Source organism: Balaenoptera musculus, chromosome 9 (genome assembly GCF_009873245.2).
Source record: "Balaenoptera musculus isolate JJ_BM4_2016_0621 chromosome 9, mBalMus1.pri.v3, whole genome shotgun sequence".
Classification (NCBI taxonomy): domain Eukaryota; kingdom Metazoa; phylum Chordata; class Mammalia; order Artiodactyla; family Balaenopteridae; genus Balaenoptera; species Balaenoptera musculus.
In genome coordinates, this window is record NC_045793.1 from 20,620,664 (window position 1) to 20,644,588 (window position 23,925).

The 23,925-nt window shown below is 38.3% G+C and overlaps 1 protein-coding gene and 1 non-coding gene across 2 annotated transcripts in view; one reads left to right on the plus strand and one right to left on the minus strand.

Moving 5' to 3' along the window:
- Window positions 1-23,925, plus strand: part of CHCHD3 (coiled-coil-helix-coiled-coil-helix domain containing 3) — a 281,556-nt gene that overhangs the window by 67,734 nt on the left and 189,897 nt on the right. The gene's annotated exons all lie outside the window — the stretch shown is intronic.
- Window positions 21,792-21,898, minus strand: LOC118901386. The gene has a single exon (XR_005021360.1). It is a non-coding gene; the product is annotated as a U6 spliceosomal RNA (small nuclear RNA).

Genomic DNA, 23,925 nt, shown 5'->3' on the forward strand with positions numbered 1-23,925 from the left:
ACTCCTTTAAGTTTCCACTTCTTTATTTTTCATTTATTTTTTAAATTGAAGTATAGTTGATTTACAATGTTGTATTAATTTATGCTGTACAGCAAAGTGATTCAGTTATACATATATACATTCTTTTTTATATTATTTTCCATTATGGTTTATCACAGGACATTGAATATAGTTCCCTGTGCTGCATAGTAGGACGTTGTTGTATATCCGAGTTTCCACTTCTTTAAAACTAATTTGCAAATGTGGCCTAATAAAAGTTGCTTTCGAGGAGGAGGTTTCTACTAGGGCCACAGCGATGACATAATTAATTGTAAGCACTATGACTGTATAGGTTATATTCTTATTTCTAAAGAACATTTACACATGGAATCTCAATTCAGTTTATCTTAGGTCTTACTCTGTTTTATGAGAATCTTGAGTGATTTGATGCCTTCCAAAATCACTGACATAAATTCAGTACCCACACTAAAATTGTTGGATCTAATTTGGAATCCTACGTTTGCTTATCACAACATATAATGGATGGAATAGTTGTTTAGTGTATTGAGAGTCAAGAGCAAATTAAATGCCCGTGTCAGCAGTCTGTTTTTGCTGTGATACTCTATTGTGTGTTTTGGATTATAGCTGACCATATGTGTTGCATCTGTAGCAGGCCAGTATAGCAAGGATGCAATATGCTACAGTTTGAGTATAGACTTTTAAAATGTGATTTACTTCTCTCTTGTGCCCTACCTCCAAAAGTCAGTCTCTGACAGCAAGAAAAATGTGACTACTTCTGACCTCTGACCTTTGGCATTTGAATTTCACCTCTATACCTATAAAGGCAAGTGAAAGTTGCCTCCATTTTAATAACCTTTTTCAAGAAGCCAAGAAGAAAGGGAATAGCTACTTGATGTTGTAACTAGCTGTATGTCAACCAAGATTACTTGCTTGCTGTTTTTAGGTGGATGTTAGTTGAGATTTTACCCCAGTTTTAATTACTTGAACAATTACATTAGATTTGTGAGACTCAGAATAATTTGGTTTAATAAATTAGTCATAAATTTTATCAGCTGTGTGGTTAAGTTAGAGTATAGCACAGTCCATTTATTTTTCCATTTATCACATCAAATAAGGACTTATATCATCAAATAAAGGCTTAAAACTTGTTTGTATCAATACTTCTTAGTTTCTCATAGTAAAGGTGAAATTCATAGGGATGGTGTCTTCTGTTTAAATCCACTATATATAATAATTCATTTTAATTTTATTATTTGATATTATTTGCCTTTGGAGGAAAAAGCTGAAAAAGGAAGGAGGAAAGAATCCAATATAGAAAAACAGTGTTTGGGGGGCTTAGTGTCACATTGAAAATACATAATGTAAGAAATCATATACCTAGTGTGGTATCTTTCACATGGTAAACTCTCACAAATATTTGTTCAATTGAATGATTGAATGAATCATTCGGACTGGAAACTCTTGACAGTCTCCTGGGAAGGGCAGTCTACTCTGTATATATATATGCATATACATTTCACATTATGTTAAAAACAAAAAAACTATGTTTTTAAAAATCAGACATTAACCAAGGACTATAGATACTAGAGACTTGTTATAAATCTTTGTTTCAAATGAGTGTAGTGTTAAACGTTGTTTACTAGTCATTGACACATATTACACAGTTGTTAGGAAATTACATACCTTCAACCTGCAAGTCATCTCTAGGTATATAGTAATTAAAAAAAAAATACCAACTTCCAGGGAACAAGTTCTGTTGATCCACTAATATTTATCAGTGGCTTTTATCATAAAAATGTAGTTTTTAAGTGACCTTAAAAGATCAGTTAGCATGAATCTCACTTCTAATTTACAAATATTTGCAAAGAAGGTGATTACAGAAGTTTGTACCCTGCTGTGTTGTGAGCACATTCCCCAGTGTCTGGCTCCAGTAGGGGCAGTGGATGGTTGATTGGCATTATCTGGAAAATATTTCTTTGTGTGCTCTGGCATATAAGAGATCCTTCTGTAGTATAAAAATCCCAATATATTAGATTAATTATTTTATTAACCTCATTAAAGCTGTTTTTTTTTTTTTTTAAATGCATGTTGTGTTGCTGTGGTTTCATTCCTTTAACTTTTCTATTCCATTCTGTTTAAAAGTAAAGCCCTAACTCGTTTGGAATGTAATAGGTCACATCCTAACCACCCAGTACTTTTCACTGGGAGATGACTGGACGTGCTATGTATGTGCTAAGTATTGGAATCTTTAGCCATCTGCTACTTTCATCTTTTTTCTTCAAGTGGCACTTTTCTATTTTTAATAGAGACAAGTGCTTTCTGTAACCAACAATTACAGAAGGTTGAATTATCTAGTCTATGTTTTATTCACATCTCTTTACTTTTTCCAAATCCAGTTTTCTTTCCTATTGATGTTATGCTGTTGTAGACTCCTACCCTGAATTCTGTTTGAGAAGCTATTTTTACATGTAGGGCTATTAAACCTGGAAAACCAGAATCAATCAAGCATGCTGTAGAAATCTGTAACTTTTTTTATTGGTTGTAATAGCAGCTGTGATGTTCAACCACTTCTTGTTCAGATGTTTCTTTTGACAGTAATTACAGTGTTTTCTCTCATGAAGCAAGTGTTTGAAGTAATTTGTGCCAAAGTTGGTTTCTGCATTTGGAAGTTTCTAGGAGTTGGTTTCTGAGTGTCCTGTAGTTGTTGTAGTTCTTGTTGAAGTTTCTCCATTACCCAGAACAATCTCAGGGGGAGCGGACATTGCAATATACTCTGTAAATCATTTATTATTCTTCACATAAACTATTAATGTTTTTTGTCAGTGTTATCACTGTTTTATAAAAACAGATGACTCAAGTAGACATATGTAAAGTTTTCCGTCAGCAGTGGAAGCAGGACTTGAATTGGGCTGCCTGCCCCAGAGCCCTGTACTCTGTTGCTGAGGTGATAGAATCATACTGTGTCTCATCACCTTGTAAACATTTATTCAAAGGAAACCCGACAGAACTCTGATACAAAACTGCTTCAAGTGCCATCTGGTTATAGCTAGGACTAGGGATTTAGAGCTCTGTCAGCCATTTCCCCCACCTTTTCCCTTCCTAGAAACCTGGGAAGCATAGGGCTTAGTCTGAGAAACTTCTGGTCAGAATAATTTTCTCTCACATTGGGACACTTCATTTGTGAGGAGTAAACTTTTCTTTTCCAAACAGCATTTGTTGGAGAGACTCAGTTCAGTTTCCGTTTTAGAAGGTGAGTGGGCAGTGGCCTCATGTCCATTTCCTTGCGTCCAGAAGTCCGTACTTATGGACAGTGGTCCATGTAGGCTGGGCCTTACCCTGCTGAGCCCTCAGTCCTGGGCCTTCTGGGAACCATCTGCTGATCCTGCTGGTGATGAATGCCTTGTTAGGAGGAGGGTAGCAGGATGAGACCCTCCTTTGGCAGTTCCCTCCTCAACTGGGGAGAAATACACAGGGTTCTCCTCTTCCTCTCCTGACCTCAACAGGTTTGCCAGTAGAGCCTCTAGCTGTAAAGGAGTGCGGGCAACATAGTTTTAATTCAGATGTAAATTTTATCTCAGCATTATAATATTTCTAAACGTTGGCACATTTCCGTGTTTAAGTAAACCTCCCGCACCCTTTCCTGGTTGCAGAAAACCCTTAAAAACGAGTAGCTCATCTTAAGTTTCTGATAAATATTTTTTTGAGAGAACCAATATTATTTTGCATCCCATTCTTATCCAGAGCAGCTGTCATTTGTCTTTGATGAAAACTTTCTTCACAGTTCATAGATGGCATACACATAGAATACACACACTGGGGTCACATTATGTTATGAAAACCATTTCGGGGTACAGGACCCATGTGCCTAACTGAAATGAAAACATTAAGAAAATAATAGGTGTTGGATTCTTGTATTTTCTGAGCACTTTATATATTTTAACTCACTTCATCCTCACAACACCTCTACTGTCTGCACTTTATAAGTGAGGAAAGTGAGAGGTAAAGAAGAAGCTTACCCAAGGTCATATCTGGTAAGTGGAGAGCCTGGGGTTTGAAGTGAAGTCTCTGTCAAGTTCATGCACTTCACCATCCTGCAGTATTACCTTTCTCTGTGTATAGGGAATACTCTCTTTAAAGTTTTTCATTTACAGTTGTGAGAAGAGGTAACAAACATTTGCTTGGGCTTTCACCTCAAAACCATTAGTAAATAAAAGATCTCTTAGAAATGATCTCGATTGTGTGCTCCTGGTTATTAGGTCTGTGCAGCTGCTCTGGATGATATTTTTAAAACTTCCTTTATCTTAGTACCAAAATCTTTTGAGAATTTGTGTTTAAAGTTAATATTCTTTATTCACGTTGGCTATAACTCACTATTAAATGCTCGTTTGTGTCCACGTTTTCAGTGATGGTGGCACTTTGAATTTCTTGTTAGCTTAAGATTGGGACATTTTTCTTAATAGCACAGCAGGGGCGGGGTGTGTGGAAGCAGATGGGGCCCTGCCTCGTGAACTTTGGAGGCGAGTGCCGCTTCCTGTCAGTGAGGCACACACGTGCCCAGTAGTGCTCTGCAGAGTTCTCTGGAGCAATTGGGCCCTTCCCCTGTGCGGGAAGCAGTAAAGAGGCACAGCGCTTACTTTAATAGACGATCGTGAAGTGGAAATTATTTTGGATTTCTCCTTCTGTATTCATCCTTAGCCTTTTTTTTTTTTAAAGAAACTTGGACTCATTTTCTTATTTTGTACTGGTTGTGTTGCTTCACTTGTTGGGTTTTGGTTTGTAGTATTTGTTACTATTTATTTGCCTTTTATGTGATAGAGTATTTTGATGTTGTCGCATTTAGTCCACAAACTGACATGTTTTTAAATCAATGAAAAAAATCTAGCTGCTGGGACAGTGTGATTTTGGAACTCAAATATGGAATTCCTCCACTGAGTAATGTGCAGCTAGCACAGGGGCAGTTTATTAGTTATATACTATTTACAGTTGTTTCCTTACACATACACTATGTAGCTCCTCCAGGCTTAAACCAGTTCATTTGGAAATTTTTTCAAGTTACTCCACTGAAATGATTTTAGTGTGATTTTTGGCATCAAGTATAACGTATAAAAATAGAGGTTAATCCTGTAAATGTTTCAGTTAATGATTTAAATTTGAGTTCCTTCACAACTTCTTAGAATAGCTCTCTTAAATTCTTCATTTCCTGGTGCCATTTTGTGAATGATTATTAGAGTAAAACAAAAATCCCTTAAAAAAATCCATGGATTACAGTTTTGCTTTCCTGATAGGTTGATGGATTAAAACCAAACCAAATCAAAACAAAACCAAAAAAGTCACTTGAAACCACTAATTTAATATGGGAAATGTCTATTAATTTAAAAACCATTACCCAACAGTTTCTGCAATTTTCATTATTGCTACAGAATGTGGTAGGTTTGATCTAGAAAGGTCATTCCTCAAACTACTGAAAACATGGATAATGTTGATTTATTTTAAAAAATTACAAAAGAAGTATATATCAAAGAAATTCAGATAATATACAAGCATAACAAGCATAAAAAGTCATCTTTCCCCTTCTGCTCCATTACCCTGCTCTTCCCCCTTAAAATCATTCACATATTTTACCCTAAGGGAAATGTATTCTTAACAGTGTTTTATATAGTTTGTTTTTTAAACAAAATGAGATTGAAGTAATAATGTTGTATAGCTTGTTTTTTTTTCCCCACCCATATAGTGTGGTCCTCTCCCTATGTGCAGAATAAGCAGATCTTGAGCAGACTTAAAATCTGATGATATACACTATTTAAGAAGACTTTACCTAAGAAGTAATACTAATAGCAATAACATTTAATAATAAGCAATAATAAGTAGTAGTAGTAGCTAACAGTTTTTGAATACTTTCTTTGTCCCAGGCACTGGTCCAAGCACTTTGCACGTAATGATCATTTAATCCTCACAGCAACCCTATGAGGCAGGTTCTGATCTGCTGGTACCCTCACTTCATAGATGAGGTGGCTGAAACACAGATTCATACTTGCTCCTAGTCACATACCCAGAAAATAGAGGAGTTGGGATTTGAACCCAAGCGGTCTGGAACCTGAAGCCACACTCATCATCGCTCTGCTAGACTGTATCTCAGAGGCTAAATTGTTTTCTGGTCCAACAGGGAGGCTACCTATTATATGTTAGTGTGAATGCTGTATCTGAGGCTCTTTTGAGGTGTTTTACTGACGATTTATGTTTTTCAGGTTTTAGTACAATTTTGCCTTGATCGTGGAGCTCACTAAATAAGGAATTTAGTTTTGAAAAGAATTCACAATAAAGGGATTTTTGGGGCATTTTTGTTTTTTTTAATTCACATGACTATATTTTGAAATAAAACTGTCAAAATACTGTCAAATAGTGGGTGAAAGTTAATATTTCTGTGGATTTTGCTGTAAAATGTTGGAAATTGTGTATTTCTTTATGAATATACCTGTCAACTGTATAATTCAGTTTTTATAGACTTAAAGAAAAGGAGCCCAAACTATTGTCCAAGTGAGTTTCTGTAACTTAACTTGTTTGTACAGCCCCAGGTAGATTTGACTTAGAAAGCACTTTCCTCAAACTACTGAAAACTTAGTCTAACAAATTGAGAGTAACATCAGAACTTTGATTATTGATTATTCTTGCTCCCTCCTTCTTGCCTTTATGTTTCTGCTTTTAAAATATATTGCAAATTCATGACTCTCACCCATTTCTTTCCTTACTTAGTCTAAGCCAACTGGTTCTCACCTGAGGGGGATTTTGCCCCCTCTCCCCAACGCCGCCTCCACGGGTCATTTGGCCACATCTGGGGGCCTTTAAGGTTGCCACCACTTGGAGGATGCTTCTGGCATCTGTCTAGTGGGTAGAGGCCAGGGATGCTATTAAACATCCTCCAACACAGGGCAGCCCCCCACAGCAAAGAATTGTTTCGTCCAAATGTCAGTAGTGCCGTGGATGAGAAACCCTGGTCTAAGTCATTGTCATTTCTCACTTGAGCTACTGTAAAGTCTCCATGCAGGGAGCCAGTCCTGTCCCCCAGATCCTGCTCTCCACAAAGCAGTGTTAGTGTGCTTTAAAAAATGCATTTGGAACCATGGCAGTTTATTTGCTTAAAATCCTTTAATGGCATTTCATTAGATTTAGCATAAAATCCAGATCTTTCCCTTGATCTTCTGGTCCTCTGCTGCCCTTTATGTTTACACACTCGGGCCTCATCTCCTACCACCCTCCCATTTTACGTTTCAGCTGTAGCAGCTGCCAAACCTGTTTGTGCCTGCATAGTTCTTTGCCTAGAATACTTGTATTTCATATTTTGCATGGCTGACTCCCTCTTGCTATTTAGGGTTCTTCTCAAATAACCCCGCAGAGAGGCTTTCCCTGATTGCTTTATTTAGTCATTCTCTTTCCTGTCCTCTCACTGTAGCTGTCCTTTCTCTGCCTTGTTTCTTTAGCACTTTATCTGTTTATTGACTGTCTCCTCCAACTGGAATATAAAGGTCTCTGAGGGCAAAACTCGTTGTCATACAGTAAGTGCCAACAGGAATGCATCACTAAATGACAACAGTACTTTATGGCTGTGGTAAATAGATTAAAATGGGATAGACTTTGTCCAAAAGGAAAAAGAGGCAGGAGCATCATATGACTACAGCAACTACCATTGAATGATTGCCTACTGTTTACCAGGTGCTGTGCTGGTACATGTGTATACACTGGCTCCGAACTTGCCAAGAGTCTTCTGACGAGGCCTACCTTAGCCTAGGTGGTAGCCTGTAAGATGATGCCCCTCACATTACATTCCCCCAGACCCAAAGCTGAGTGATACCCGCCCCCCACACACCCTCGCAACTGAGGAGAAATGGCTGTGGTAGCTCTGCTCTCTGTGGGTTTATTTTACAATCAGAATGCCACTGGGAGAGGCTAAATCCCTGGCCCAAGGCTGTGCTACTGACCAAAGCCAGCCTCAGGATTTAAGCCCAGTTCTCTTTTACTCCAAGCCCACGCCTCTTTCCCAACACTTCAAGTTTTCTTGGTTCTTAGGGAGCAGCTGCAGTTCACATCTTCCCTGCTAGCAGGCTTGGTTGGCGTCCATTTTTTGATAGGGGGACTGCATTTTTAACTCCAGAGGCAACAATTTCTCTGGTTTCTGGTGACTTAGGCAGAAATAATCTATTTTTCTGTCTTGTCCTGAGACGGTTGCTTAGTGTTGTCTGAAAGTAAAAAACTGACATTATGAGAATATAATCTGGGCTTTGGACTGTTTTTATTGGCAACCAAAAACATAGAATTTGTAACTAGGAACATGTAAAATATATACTGTGTCATGCATTCATATTTATTTATTTATAAAAAATATTTATTTTGGCTGCATCAGGTCTTAGTTGTGGCACGCAGGATCTTTGTTGAGGCATGCAGGATCTAGTTCCCTGACCAGGGTTTGAACCCCGGCCCCCTGCATTGGGAGTGTGGAGTCCTACCCACTGGACCACCAGGGAAGTCCCTGCATTCATATTTATTTATTTATTTATTTAGTTAGTTAGTTATTTTTGGCTGCATCAGGTCTTTGTTGCTGCACGCGGGTTTCCTCCAGCTGCGGCGAGCGGGGGCTACTCCTCGCTACGGTGCATGGGCTTCTCATTGCGGTGGCTTCTCTTGTTGCGCAACACAGGCTCTGGGCTCATAGGCTTCAGTAGTTGTGGCACGCGGGCTCAGTAGTTGTGGCTCGCGGGCTCTAGAGCGCAGGCTCAGTAGTTGTGGCGCACGGGCTTAGTTGCTCCGCGGCATGTGGGATCTTCCCAGACCAGGGCTCGAACCCGTGTCCCCTGCATCGGCAGGCGGATTCTTAACCACTATGCCACCAGGGAAGCCCGTGCGTTCATATTTATATGAGACTGGACCAGAATGTGATTTATCTGTCTTTGAGCCTTGAAAGTTGGGACAGAAGTCAGGAAGCCTGTACCTCTGAGTAGTGCCCATGAATCCTGTCCATGGCATCCACTTTTCCTTTGAACATTTGGTCCTTTAAGTTCAAGAGGAACCAGGAGTCACATGGATTTGTATATTGAAAATCTGCATCCGTTACCTGGTGTGGTGAGAGTTTTTAGTTGAAACCTGAACTTATTCCGCTTTCTTTGGCCTTCCTGCCTCCCAGGAATCAGTGCTCGCCCAAGGTACCAGGGGAGGCAAAAGCCCAGGGCGGCCTGTGATGGCAGATTGTTCTGAGTTTCAGCGTTCCTGTACCGTTTGTGAGTTGAACATTGCCTTGTGCTTCATCCTCTCTTGTATCTATCCTCCACTACCTTTAAATGATTTTTGAGGTTTTTTTTTTTTTTTTTTTTTCATTTTCTAGCAGCTTTTCATAGGAATGACACACTCAGCAAACTCAGCCTTAGACAGCCTTTTGCAGACAAGAACAACACATTCACCAGTCAGGGAACAAAGTGAGAGAAAAATGAAGAACAATATTAGAAAAGAACCCTTTGGGAAGCTGCACAAAAATGTTATATTAAAATCGATCCCAGGGCTTGACCTTTTGTGGTAGTGTATATTTTAAAGCCTTCTATTGATTCTCTTTTAATAACATGTTTATTCTAGTTTACTGACAGAATCCTAGGGGGAATACAAAAAGAAAAGAACAGATTCTTTATTATGATGGTCATTTAAATTTGTCTTGGGCATTTTTTATGTCTGACTAGTGTTATCTTTATGTATTTAACGTACATCATTCTTTCTCAGTATGATACTGAGAGATGTTATAAAGGTGGGAGAGTGATTTTTAAATCTACTTTTATTGAAAATATGCTTAGCCTTGCTGTTACAAGGCTTGCCCCTCCACCCTCCGGATTAGAATTTCTTGCTTTTCTGCACGTGTGTAGAAGACAGAAGAGTCTTCATTTTGATTTTTTTTTTTTTTTTTCCTAATCCTGCAAACCATCAGTAGTCTAAACTGCCGTGTCTGGGAACGTTTGGTGACAGTTCTGTGCCTGAAGACAGTTGTCTTTTACTGTATAACTAATGCAAAATGTGGAAGAAAAGGCAATCTCCGTACCTGACCACCCAATCTGGTCATTTCAAAGACAGAAATATTCATTGCTTTTCACAGTGAGGGGCCGTTTGTACTTCCCTTAGGAAGGCAGTCCTCTTAAGAGTTTTGTGCAGTCATGAATTGATGGCACTGTGTGCTCATCTCCTCCAGTTTTCTTCCATTAGGAAAAAAACAGGATTAATTTTCTTACCTCATTCAGATGATTTTCCCCAACATACAGATACTAAGAGGTATCCAGAACAGCAGGAAGGATTTGAAAGATACACCTGGAAAGGTTATCCTGTAAATGGCAAATTAAGTGAGATTCTGCCTGTAGAACATCACGTTAATAGGCTTGGGGAGAAATAGGATGCTTGGATCTAATTCACGGCTTTAATATGATAGTCCTGTTGTTTATGGGACATCTGATATCACATGTTGAGAAGCCAGACAGCAATTCCAGGAAGGCTGTAATGAATTAGAGGACATTTTGAAAGGGCAAATAAATTGATCAAGAAACTAAAAGAATCAGAAGATTGGGAGATACGTATTGTAGCATTGCAGAGATAGGGCTCAACAGAGGTACAGCTCGGGGTCCCTAAGGAGGTCCAGAGAGTTACAAGTTTCCCCTACCTTCGAGTCTTTAAATGCTGCAGGGGTCTGGAGTTAGCAGCTGTGGGACACCCACCTTCTTGTGGCTCTCAGACACTCCATAAGGGGAATTGTTTCTGAGCACTGACCCTGCCCTGACTACTTCTAGAACGTTTCTGCTTTTTTCTCTTTCCTTGTCCCATAGTTGATTTTTTATTGCAGCCTGGCCTGCTTTTCTGTGTTCTAACATAACCTCATCCATAGTATTTTCTTAGTAACTAAGAATATCTATGGATAAAAGCAAAAATCACAAGGCACATGATAGTATTGTAACAAGAAGTGTTTCTTCTAATTACAAAGATAGCATACACTGTATAGAAAATTAGAGATATGCAGCTAAACAAAATAAAGAAGATGAAAATGGCCATAATCCTACTAATTCACACAGACTTGTTGTAAATATTTTGGTACAGAGGCATACATATGAAGGGGGAAAATAACAGAAGTGGTGTCATATTGTCCCTATTTTTCTGAGCTGCTTTATTTTTATCATTAAGCTGTATCATGGACATGTTTTGTCAATAGGTAATTTCATGGTAGTTCACTTTTATATAAGACCTTGAGACTTCCAAATAAATGGTTCAAAATGTGTCACTATTATGAACACACTGCTTTGAATATCCTTGTTATTAAATTTACACATACCCAGTATTACTTCCTTAGGGTAAATTTTTATAAGTGAAATTACTAGGTTAAAGGTTATACAGAATATTATTGTTGCCAAATTACCTTCAAGAAATTGTGCTAGTTAACTCACTACCAATATGAGTCTCTGCTTTTGTGTCATTGTTGCAAATTTTGGGAGTATAGTGCTCAGCTCTCCAGTGCTGAGTTGCATTATGCCCAGGTGACCATGCCTTATTATGTCTGTTTATTTAGCTAGTATTTTCATTAATTTTAGCAGTGGTTAGTCGGATGGAGTGTGTAGTCTTTTTGTTACTGAGTGAGTGCCATGAGAGTTTAGACACCTAATAAATACTTGTCAGATCATTTTGGATTATTGTCAATAACCTTCTAAGGTACTAGGGTACCTTCTAAGGTAATAGGGGTTAGGGCTTCAACATATTAATTTTGGGAGGGACACAATTCAATCCATAACAGATGAATAGACTGATTGATAGATGTATCTATGTAAATTGATGGGTATGGTGTTGTTTTATAGTTTTTCCTCAGCAGTAAATGAATTCTCCTATTAAATCTTTAAAGTATCTTCTAGGTCCAAAATTCTAAGTGTTGATTTTCTGATGGAAGTTATTTTCATCAGGATTCTTCAGTGTTCGTGGCTTGAAGTATCAAAAGGGTTAAGGCTAGGATTTAATTGATTTGTAAAAATGATGTCATATGTCCCTATTCATCTATTTTTAGCTAAGTAGATACATTTGTAATAGTAAAACAAATAGGCCAAAGAGTAGCCACTTACAGGTGGCAGATTACTGTGGGCAAGATCTTGAGTTGAAGCACTGAGCCTCCGCAAGTATAAAACAGAAGACTATCTACATTTGAACGTGACAAGGAACTTCAGATTATAGTGCCTTCTCATGGTAAGGAAGGAAGTGAAATTGGTCTTTACAGCCACGTGGTACCTCTTCACTGTCATATATACAGGACAGTGACAAAATGATCATTCCCTCAATTGTTAAATTCTTGAGCTGTGTGAGTTACTTAACTAGTTTTATGTATCTCACACAGTTAAAAAAAAAAAAACCCTCTGTGGTGGTATTTGTTATTCTTAACTTTGCTTTTAAAAAATAATGCTTTATTTTGTCTTCCCATTGGAATGACCCAAACTCAGAGAGGTTAATTTACCATTTGAAGCCCATTTTTCTTTAAAAGCAAACAGGTCTCTGGCTGTTTTAGGAGCATGTTTGCCAATTCTGTACTCCTTTAGCCCTGTAAACGTGCGTCTTAAAGGAATTTTTAAGAATTGGCAATAATGGGAGTTTCAGGTTCTAACAGTCTTCTGCAAATCATGTTGTATATTGTCTATGAAGATTTATCTTACTTGAGAATCTGCTTTCTGAGGATTATCTTGATTAATTTTAATACATAGATCCTTAATGCTTTTAGAATTGATTTTTTCAAAAACTATCTGAATTGATCTCATTGCTTACTTCTTTTTTCACCCCATTCCCAGGCATATGAACATACTGCAACTCCTAGAAATTCAAATATGTGTTTTATTTTTCAGTGACTTAGTCATTTCATCTTGGAAACCATAATGAAACTTTTAACAATGTCACTCATTTTCATTTTCATTCTTGTGCAATCACTATTTAAATGAATGGTAAGGTAATATCATTGCAACATTTACTGCCAGTGTGAGTGTATTGTATATAAAGAGTTCCGGAGGCATCATTATTATGTGACATTAAATGGAAAAGCAGTTTTAATGAGGGTTCTGTAGATAGTTGAAAAGAAAAAATTTGTAAATGTGTCCCTATTTAAATAGTACTCCCATTCTGAGTTAATTCTATTAAAGTAAGCTAAAAATGATTTAGAAATTAGTGTTGTAGCCTCTAGTAGTCTTATATGAGTGGTCTTTCTTTGGTAGTGCTTACCTTCATCCAGGTTATCTCTATATAAAGCATGCTTTTTGTGAATTGTTAGGTACAACAAATAAAATTATTCTAGTAGCAGGAAAGCCTAATCATCATGGATTTCTAACCATTATGCTAATTACAAACCCACCTAAATTATGAGGGGAAAAAAATAAGGACCAAACATTGTCTTTGGAGTAGAGATCTGATCCGAATGCTGGCTTTGCCTCTTAATGATCTGTGATCCTGAATAGGTAACTCACCCTTCTACACCTCAGTCTCCTTAGTTATGAAATTGGGTTAATAGGAATACTTACCTGATGAGCTTGTTTTTAAATGAAGATTAAATAAGATAACGTGTATAGAGTGCCTGGCACACATTCAGCTTTCAATACAAAATGCTTCTTCTTACAGAGAACTCCTTTCTCTCTTGGAACTGAAGAGCAGTAGAGTATGATGGTTACGAGTGAGGTCTCAAAGGTCAGACTGCTTGGGTTTGAATTCCAGCTTTAAGGGTTACTAGCTTGGAGACCACATTAGTAATTACTTAACTTCTTCAAGGGTCAGTTTACTCATCTGTTAGATGGAGGACAGTAATAACATCCACCTTGGGTTATCTTCAGGGTTATTTTGCGGATTAAATGGGATATTCCATGTAAAGTTGTTAGCTCAGTGACTCACACAGAATCATAGTAAATGCTCCATAAATTTGTTTGTCTTATCCATCCCTCCATCCATCCATCCATCCATCCATCCATCCATCCATCCATTTCAGAGAATTAGTTATTCTCTAGTTATATTGTGTTTTCTTCAAATGCCCTTTCTCATTTGTTCTTGCCTTTATCCTTTCTAAGGAGTATAGAAAATCTTTATATTGGTGAAAATACAGGAAAAATAAGCTAACGGAAGCTAGATGAACTTGTTCGCTTTTGCATGAGCCATTGTTTGCCTTTTTCCAAGGGTGTGCCCAGGTCTAGTTCCTAAAGTGCTAAATGGGAGAAATGAGAACTTTTTTTTTTTTCCTTTTAGAGTAACAAGTGATTTTAAAAAGTTAACATAGCTTTTAATTTGAGAAATATTCCTTTTAGGTAATATAAGTTCTAAAATTGATGGTTGTCCTTATGTATTGGTGCCTTCACTTTTTTTTGCTTGCTCAGAAAATCATTTTCAAGGGCTGGGAGACCCTCTGTAAAGTCCATGGGTCTCCACTGCTGGAATATTGCAGTGTTATGTATGTGGGAAAGGGATGTAATTGTGTTTGGCTTTTTAAAGATATTCTGAAAGGAGATCCAAGTGATTAGCAGTAGCCACTTCTGCTCATGTAGTTAAAGCCCTGAAATGAAAACAGTCAGTGACATTGCACATGAAATATGTAATTTTATGAATTCTTATTTATGTACCAAGAAGGTAAATAACATGTATGGGTTGGATAAAGATCTAAGAAATCAACAGTGAGAGAGTAGCATGCCATGAGCTGAGAACTGATAAGAGAGAAGCTTTTAATGAGCACCTCCTTACTGCTTTGAAATTTAGGAAGAAAAATACCTAACTTATGCCTAGATATGCCTTTGAAACTTTTTGTAGCCCTGTACTGTTAAGCACTTGAAGTGTGGTTGGTCCAAATTGGTATCTGCTCTAAGTGTAAAATACCCACCAGGTTGCAAAAACTCAATATGAAAAAAATATAAAATATCTCTTTAATAATTTGTATTGATTACATGTGGCAATGACAATATTTTGGATATATTGGGCTAAATAAAATATTACACATTGTTAAAATTAATTTGACTTGATTCTTTTTTACTTTTTTTGATGTGTCTTTTAGAAAATTTAAAACTATGTTTTTAGTTTGCATTATATTTCTAATAGTCAGTGCTGCTCTAACATATGTTATTCAAACGTAATGTATTTGCGTAAAAATGTCAACATCACAACACTGAAAAAAAATAAGCCCAGTACCCCATCTTGCTTCCCAGTGGTAAGCATCATTAACAGTTTCTTGTGTATTCTGCCTGTCATTTTACTAAGCATTCTGTTCTGCCCTTAAGTACATTGTAAACTAGAGAATAATCTTAAAAACTGATGTAACTTAATATATATTTTTGGATTGGGGTGTGTAAAAAAATACCAAGTGAATACCTGCCTTTTTGTCTCAGTTATTCACACTTGAGAAAAGTCTAATTACTGAATCTGTGTTCCTTTAAAGAGATGCCATCATTACCTGCAGGAGCATCAGGACCGGTGCTTAGGAGAAATTAATTAGTTTTCATTGAATTTGTAGCATCAGTTCTTTTAAATGGTTTAACAGAAAAAAGGGACTCTCCCCGACAGTGGTGGTAATTAAGATCTTATAGTGAACTAAGACTATTATCTATCATTGGCAAACTTCTCAGGTTTTCTACAGTATATATTTGAAAGCAGTTTTATTTCTTTTTGAAATAATTGGTGATACAATTGCTGATCTGGTAAAAATGAAATAGAGTGAACTTAATAGCATTATTTAAATGTCATGATATAAAGGAAGGGATGTTACTGTGGTTGATGGTGGAATCATTGATTTTATTTTTAAAACAATGCTTTGTACGCCAAGCACATAATAAATGCTCAATAAATACTTTAATCAGTGATTAAAACATGTTATATCAAATTGATTAATAGAGCATTGAGTATCACTGTTACTTTGTCTTTTTTCCAAATGAAGATACTTTGTAAACTATCAAAAATACGACATTAAATAGAAGTTTAGGTGAGAAAATATTTCACCCGTACATTTGTGTAGATTCTTCTGTTACTTTGTGCTTATTTTCCTCCTTTATTGTAGGAACTAAATGAGGCAACAAAGATTGCCATTGCCTGTTCTTTGTGATCTAACCACCATGGTGATCATGTCAGTGATGTGTTATGTGCAGGCCCTTCCCAAGAGCATTGCAGGTGCTCGGTAAATGTTACCCAGGTTTTTCTTTGTTTACTCACATTGGTATTAATGCTTTTTGTTTGACCTAGTGCTTACCAATATTATTTAATTTGATTCTGTAACAATCGTGTGACATAGGGTGTTACTATGCCCATCTTCCTATGAGAAAACCAGCAGCTTAGAGAGGTTATATTGAGAAATTCAGTATGTGGCAGAGTCAAATCTTAACCTAGATTTTTTAGTGATTATTGACATGGCTGTTGTGAACTGTAAATGCAGATGAATGTTGGAAATTGGGCATTATTTTCATCCTTGGACTGGTGTTCTGTTTTAAAACCACAGTAATGTTAACATTCCAGTTAGGAGGGCTTTACAGTCCTTTCTTCCTAGCTCTGTGGTTTTGAGTATTACTTAACTGATTTCAGTAAAACCTGCTCTTGTTGCTCTTTTTATGCTTATTTTTAAGACATAGTATTGTTTGCAAATGAGGCAAGTCCTATAATGGGTGCAGATTATCATTGGATTGGATGGACACATTGAACCAATTTCTCTGTGAAATTTTTTAGATCAGGAACTTCTCTTCATAGAAGATATGGAGATAAGTCATGATTTGATCTGAACTTGCTACTGAACAATCAAATTGACATGTTGATGCAGCTGGCAGATTTGATTCCTAAATGTATTTGAATGTAGACCACACAATGTTATTTTTACACTAACTCTCCTTTTTTTTTTTTCACTTCTTGTCACAGACATGTGAGCTCCTAGTAATTTTAAAATTCTGGTGAATGACACTTGATAAATGGTGTGATATTGTGAATACTGATAGGCACTAGAAATTCAGTTGGCGAAGCATCAATTTCACACCTTGAGACCCCAGCTCAAAGTTTAGGTTAAAGGTTTGCCTGGAGTCCGTAGTCTTTTGCGCAGGTCCCCTGATAAATGCAGTGATTCCAAACCACATTTTTCTTCTTCATCAAATCCAGGCAGCACTCTGAATCATTAAATATTAAACCTTATATTCAAGAACATTATTCACTCATTAATATTGCATTGCGGCCTAAACTTCATTGTTCAAAACATTTTAGGATGTTATGCAAGTCTGTCAAAATACATTAACAAACTTAGTCATGTTGAACTAAGCAAAAAATGACAAACTGTTTGCACCACAGACATGTTGTCATTGAATTTTTGCACAGTGTAAGCATTTTAAGTTGGGATATTTGGAAATCACTGTAAAGATAAAATGGATTGCAGTAGAAGCCAGATGGAATGAATGAATATTCGTCTTCCATGTAGCATCTGCTATATATCTTAATGAAATTTATAGTTATCCCTGAAATTTTTCTTCCTTGACAGTATTTATTTATCTCAAAATTATTTTAACTAGGAGCTGAATATGAGTTAGTACAATTCTAGCTGCTTATAAAACTGCAGTATCTGATTCAGGGACTGTTTTTCACATCTCCATGATGGCTATCATCTCTGCAAAATCGAAGCTAGATAGGCCTCCTGCGAACTGTGGATTAACTGGGAAACCTTTGATATTCGGCTGAGTGTAAAAGAGTGATTGAGTTCAAGTCTTGGTCTCCGTGACAAAATTTGTTCTGGATTGCCATGAACACATCTGGTTTCTTGCTGCTTTTCACAACCCTGTTAGTTACAGTGAGAAGCCATAAAATTCTTCCCAGGAAGGAAAATGATAGAAGCATTTTTGTGTCCAAAATTGTTCCTTTTTAAAAAAAGAAAAGAAATCCCTTTTCTGGTGCAAGAAGGAAAATTCAGATAGCAAAAGGTGTGAAAATACACAATTGCCGAGGAGATACATTGTTTTTTTTGTGCAGTGGAAATAACATAGCATATGAGCTTTATCTGAAATATGGCTTTATTGATTATATTATGCATTAGTGATTATTGACATTTGATGGGTTAGAATTTAATGAGGAAGACCAGTAAGAGCGAAGGTTGACGTTTCATCCTTGATTACCTTGAACAGAGGATGGATTAATTTTCCTATGATATGTGGATCAGTATCTATGTAAGTAGCCGGAGGGCTCATCTTGAACACCTACAGCTGTTACTTCAAAAATGAGAGGAATGGGTGTTGTGAGGTAAATAATGAAGGTGGCATAGTGAATTCCTGCTGGCTGGGAGTTAAATTATTCATTTTGTTGGTTTAGCTAACATGGTTCGTGCTGCGTGGGATTGGAGCACCGTGTCAGTGACTAATATTGCATAATTTAAAAGCCTCAGTTCCTCAGGCCTGTAATATAACTGAAATTTAGAAATGGTTGTTAACACTGTGGAAATAGTTTTCTTTGTGTAGGTAGGTGTGGTTTACCTAGCCATTTCGAAGTTCTTATGTTGTTAAACATGGGTGTAACGCGGAGGCAGTTTGCCCAGGATGTGCTTAGCTGTAGTTAATACTGCAATTCCTTTCTCTTGATCTGCTTCCACGCCATCGTGGTTTTCTGGAAAGGCTGCCCCATAGTAAACGGTCCATTTCAAAAGCCTGGTGAGTGCACGTCCTCCTCACTCCATCATCCTCACTCCAACTTCGCAGTTCCTTTTCCTCCTCACTGAGAATTACGTTGTGGATTAGTGAAGGGGTTTGGGAGGATCGCCACCTCTGTAACTACTAACTTTGGGGCTCAGCATAGGCATTGGTACCTTTGCAAAGCAACTTAAACAGTAATTTATTACCTTCTCAGCTGTAGTAACTCTAAAGGGAGAAAGACCTAACACAGGCCTCTTTGAATTTTTGTACAATGTTATACATAGTGTTTTGTAGTCATACTCAGTGTGACTATAATCTTTAGTTTATCCTTCTTCACTTAATGTAATTTTATACGCAGATTTGTACCTTTGGAATAGCACTGTAGCAGTATTTCTCGACCTCAGGAGTCTGTGAGTGGAAAAAGAAAAGCGTGGAAGCACATTCTGGATCGCCTGTCAGCCAGCCACTCGTTGCCATGTGATATCAGTACCTGTGTTTGTGTTTGCAACTGCATTAGGGCCAGTTGAGTTGTGTCCTGCATAAATGGATGGAAGAAGGAAGGGCTTTGTTAAGGGAGGGAGGAAAACCTAGACGTGTGTATTAATATTTGAACCAGACCATGGAACATTTTACTTTGGGGGGCTTTGGCTGAGCGTTTTAGTTCACACAATCAAGACCATGTAGTATAGTGACTTGCACATGGTTTCTGGAGTCGCAAGTGTAGAATACAGATGCCACCACATATTTTCCTACGTGATTTTGAGCAGTTTAACTTCTCTCAGCTTTGGTTTCTTCAGCTCTGAAAGGTGAATAGCAACTACTCTGTGGGATTTTTGTGAGGATTAAATGAAATAAAATACCTGGCATAAGGAGGTACTCCATAAATGGTTATATTATAATTAGTTGAATATTATGCATTTTTTCATTTGGATGACATAAGTTATATGTTAAAGCCTTCACTACTAAAAAATAACAAATTAAGTGGAATAGAGAATGAGAGGACCACATGGGCCTGAATGCTTTTGTTGGAATAGCTGGAACTGTGTTCCAGCAGACTCCTCAAGAGCAAGGCCTCACTGTTCCGCTCTGTCTCCTGGGCTGATTCCTTGTCCTCACACTATGGTGTGCATAGTAAATTCCTGAAAAGTACTTTTTAATGCTTTTTCGTTTTGCAACTCCATTCGTTTGTTTTATTTTTGTCGTTGATGTGAGTTCTGAATGGTAATTCTTACTTCTTAAAGTATGTCTGTGATTTAACTTGTAAGAGATGGGAAATATCAAGGGAATGAATAGGAGTTACCATAAAGTGACAGTAGGTAGAAGCATACCGAATTTCACATCATTTGCTCTTTCGATACGTGTTTCTGCCATCTCATTTTATGTTTAAGGTGAAAATTAAAATGAAGTGAGATCCAGTATACTGCTTAGTGTGGCTTTCAGATCAATGTGTTTTTATTAGAGTTTGTTTTTTCTTTAGCATGATTTCATAGGGAATGCTAGAAATAAAACATCTGCCAAGGAATGGATTTTTAGCTGGTGAGTAGTGTCAGAGAGGCATGAACGTGGATCGCTGTTACCTAGGGAGAGTGCAGCGCGGGGTGGGCGGGGTGGGAGCCGAGGCTGTCTGTTGTGCTTCCTGTGCGGACCAAGGCGACTTTAACAGAAAGATGAGCCTGGCCTCATGGAGAAGGCCCCTTCCACTCTTGATATTTCTTTTGAGGTTACAGAGTAGTTGAAGTAAAAAATATAGGGCCGTCTTTATTCAGAAGTGAGACTGACGGAGATTCTTTTCTCAAGCCTGTGTCTAACTAGCTAATAATAACAGTTGTGACTGTGCTCAGTGATACAAAATTTGACTATTTATCCTTTTGTTGGAGTGGGTTTCAAATAGTGTTTTGGGAACAAAATTGCTTGGAGGTGGGTTGTCCCTCGGTTTCACATACAACTTCATTTTCTCTTCAGTTTTCCAAAGAGGGTGCCCTCTTCTCTCAGCCAGACTGGCCTTTACAGCAGTTGGCTGAGCATTTCACCAGCATTATAGAACAGGTGCTTGCTATGGAGTTTAATCTTGAACTTACTACCGTGTGATACTAAAGGCAGAGCTCTGCGATATAGGGTGTCTTCTGTCTGTTGATTCCCCAAGACCTGTCCCTCAGTTATGCCTGATGATGATCTGTGAGCTGCAGAACTGGACCATGTTGTTCTGTCCCCATGTAAAAATTGCTCTTATTTGACTGTGTTCTGGTATTAGTAGTTTTCACCCTGTATATATCTAGAAAGACTTCATAGTCCTTGCAGTATGGGGTGGGGGGGGGCTATGTTTCTTTTTAGGAACAAGGTTTCTTTTTTAGGAAAATGCAGCTTAGAGTGAAGAGACGAAAATAGGGAAACGGTTTCCATAAGAATTAATGTACAGTGCCCGAGATTGCCCCATCCAGCACTTTTAATCTCTTAACTCTGCCCTAAAATGCTGTAAGTACAATAAGTCCCCTACATACGAAGGAGTTCCATTCCAAGAGCACGTTCCTAAGTCCAGTTTGTTCGTAAGTCTGACAAAGTTAGCCTAGGTACCCAACTGACACAATCGGCTATATAGTACTGTACTGTCATAGGTTTATAATACTTTTCACACAAGTAATACATAAAAAACAAACAAAAAATAAAATATTTTTAATCTTATAGTACAGTACCTTGAAAAGAACAGTAGTACAGTACAACAGCTGGCATACAGGGGCTGGCATCGAGTGAACAGGCAAGAGGAGTTACTGACTGCAGGAGGGAGAGGAGGGGGGAGATGGCAGAGCTGAAGGATCGTCAGCAGTAGGAGACGGAGGGCAAGCTGCAGTTTCACTCATGCCTGACGTTGATGGAACACACGTTTGCATCTTTGAAAGTTTGCAACTTAGGTTTATATGTAGAGGACTTTCTGTAACCCTTTAATGTGGGAAAAAAAAGCTTTAATAGAAATTTTTTTAAACATCTTTATTGGAGTATAATTGCTTTACAATGGTGTGTTAGTTTCTGCTTTATAACAAAGTGAATCAGTTATACATATACACATGTCCCCATATCTCTTCCCTCTTGTGTCTCCCTCCCTCCCACCCTCCCTATCCCACCCCTCTAGGTGGTCACAAAGCACCGAGCTGAAAAAATATGGAACGCTTCACGAATTTGCGTGTCATCCTTGCGCAGGGGCCATGCTAACCTTCTCTGTATCGTTCCAATTTTAGTATATGTGCTGCCGAAGTGAGCACTTTAATAGAAATTTTAAAGGTGGAAAGGATTCTAGGGAGTTGGAAGCTTGAAAGCATCTCCATTGTCCTCTCATTGCAATTTCAGTCTAATTCGCAGGTGCTTTTTCTTAGTAGAGCATCTGATGGATGGGTGAGAGCCAGTAGGTTAGTTTCGGCACAGCACAAGTTGGCCCCAGTCTATTTGAATGTTCCTGAGAGAACCTTTTGATTTGTCTCTGTTGTCTGGGTGGGTAGAGGGTGGGAGACGGGAACAGAGAGACTTTCTGTTGGTTCCCTTGACAGGGGGCGGAAAAGGTCTCAGCCGGTGGTATACCACTGGGCCAGAGGGTGGAGACTGCTTCATCTCCCACCATTCAGCGGGCACCTCTGCTTAACATAACCGGACAGCCGGGCCTGAGCCCTGGTGAGTAGAAGATGAAAAGCAGCAGCAGCCAGGGAGAAAGACACTCAAAAAAGGTGCTTCTAGCAAGGACTGTTGAAATATTTGAATGGTGCTTTTGATGTTTGTGGCACTGGCAACTATTGCCACTTGGTTGTTGGTGGTAAGACACATTGATTTTAAGAGGCATCTTGATTTCATATTGAAGGATGAGGGTGAAATAACCCTGTATATTTGATGAAATAGACTAAATTCTAGGTGGAAATAAAGGGAAGAGAGAGAGGAGCTGTGATAATTAAATGATATAAAAACATTTCACTGAGCTGAAGAAAGACTGGAGTCTGCAAATTGAGAGACCTCTCTTTATTCCAGGGGGATTGATGAGAAAAGATGCACACCTGGTCATACACTGCTAGAATTTCTGAACTCTGAGGATGAAGAGAAAATCTTACAAGCTTCCCGACAGAAAGAACCACTGATTTATAAAGGAAAAGGGGGTCAGTCTGGGTTTAGGCTTTTCTTTGCCAAACTGGAAGCTAGAAGGCAGAGTGACATCTAGGGATTCCTGAGAAAGGACTGAAACCCCCAAATTCTGTGTTGAGCTCTCATGTGCCTGTCAGGGTGAAAGAGAGACTCACAGATACGCAAGGATTTGGAGAATTTATTAATGTAAACAGCAGCCAGAATCCAATAAGGAGACAAAACTCGTCAGTTATTTACACAGAGAGAATTTAATGCAAGAATTGTTAATGCAGAACAACAACAAAACAACTCAAAGGCAGGGCTGTTCAGTAGAGATGTAATGTGAGCCATCTATGTAATTAAAATTTTTCTAGTAGCCACATCAAAAAAAAAATTCTAAGATTTTATTTTCCCCAGTATATTCAAAACATTATATTTTAACGTATAATCACTATAAAATATATTAGACCGACTACATTCTTATTTTCATACTCAATATTAAAAATCCAGTATGTATTTTATACTAACAGCACATCTCAGTTTGGACAAATCAAATTTCATGGGCTTGACAGCCACGTGTGGCTAATGTTGACTGTATTGGCCAGTGCAGCTCTAAGCTACCCCAGAGGTAGCACTGGCAGGAAGCAGCAGGATTGAAAACACTGATGCTTGGAGGAGGGCTCTGTGGAACTGTAGTCCAGAGGAGGGGAGGCCAGTGGGTCTTGGACTCAGATTTTTGAGGAGCCTACCGGGAGGCAGGGCTGGTGTTTCCAGAGTGAGGTGCAGTTAGGTTGCAAGTTTGAGCAGACTGCAAACTGGATTGGACTGCTGCTGTAGGAACAAGTGCTGCTGCTAGCCTGAAGCAGTGAGTCCTGAGCAATGCTGCAAGGCGTAGACTGCAAACTGGAGAGTTCCTTTTCCCTCCTCCAGCCTGCGGTCTCCCTCTGGCGCCCTCTATTGACAGAGCCTAACAGGAACCCAGCTGCAAACCAGAAATGGGGTTTAGAGACTCCCGCTGCCACTTCACAAAGCAGACGATAAAGAGGGGTGTGAAGCCGAGTCACAGCTAAGTATCTGACACGCTGGTCCATCTTAGGAAGATTCTTAAAGAATTCGAACCAAATTACAAATTAATTATAACAGATCTTAAATAGGGAGAGTTGGAGAGGAGAAGCAGCACCCACGA